The sequence below is a fragment of the Microtus ochrogaster genome (assembly GCF_000317375.1).
Source record: "Microtus ochrogaster isolate Prairie Vole_2 chromosome 14 unlocalized genomic scaffold, MicOch1.0 chr14_random_2, whole genome shotgun sequence".
Taxonomy (NCBI): domain Eukaryota; kingdom Metazoa; phylum Chordata; class Mammalia; order Rodentia; family Cricetidae; genus Microtus; species Microtus ochrogaster.
In genome coordinates this window covers 3093898-3094973 of record NW_004949097.1, presented here as the reverse complement: position 1 = coordinate 3094973, position 1076 = coordinate 3093898, and positions in this window count along the sequence as shown.

Genomic DNA, 1076 nt, shown 5'->3' with positions numbered 1-1076 from the left:
CAGCAAACTTCAGGGCAGTTCTGTCTTAAAAACAGTAATACCACGTGAGCGGTGGTGGCACACACCTTCCATCGGAGCGCTAGGGAGGCAGAGACTGTCATTTGGTCTACGGGATGAGTTCCCAGACCATCGGGGCTGTTCAAACAGAGAAACCCTGTTTCAGAAAGAAAAAAAAACAAACAAACTAAAAACAAAACAAAAAACCCACACCACCAAAAGAGCCCATTTCTGGTTTGGGGATTTGCAATAAAAAAAAAAAAACTATTCAAAGTCAGGTTTCTAATAAGTGTAACTTTACAAGACCTCTGAATAGAGAGGGGCGAAATGTAGTTGAGTCTGTCCAGCTCAGGTTGGCCTCCAGCTTGTGGCAATCCTCCTGCCTCACCCTCCACACTGCTGTGATTACAAGTGTGAGTCACTGCACCTGGCGAGAACTTGTTAAGTTTTAAATGCAAGCTATGAGATGCAAGCTTATCGAAGTGGCACGTTACAGTAGCTGAGCTAAGTAACTATCGAAACGGACAGCTGGTTGAAAAGAAAATACTAATGTGTTTGTCCGTCAGAAGCAGAAAAACCCACACACTGCAGAAAAACAATCGAATAAGAACAGGAAGTGAAGAGGGGAGTATTAGCGTGGTCACAAAAGAAAATGACCATCCACTCCAAAGGCTCACACATGAAAATGTAAACTGCTTTAACGTAAGGGCTAGTAAGCTAGATCTCTAGTGCGAGCGTCTATCCATTTCCACACTACTTTGCAGTAGTCTAAGGATAAGCATTCTGCAGAGAAAATGACTCAGAAGGTGCCGAAGATAGCAAGCATGATGCGGCCTTTTTATTTGCACTAAAGAAGGGGAAAAACCTTATATCCTTTAAGTTCTCAAATATGCTATAAGGATTTTCAGATTTGAGGGGAACAAAACGTCTTGGAGATAATACAGTCAGGAGTAAAGAGTCAGGGGGCGGCGCCTCGAGCTCCGCCCATTGCTTGCTGTTTTCAAACAGGTCCGCTCCCAGCCAATATAAGGCTCTTGCTTGTAGCCTGTAGGACAGTTTCCTCTCGTTTCAATTCTGCC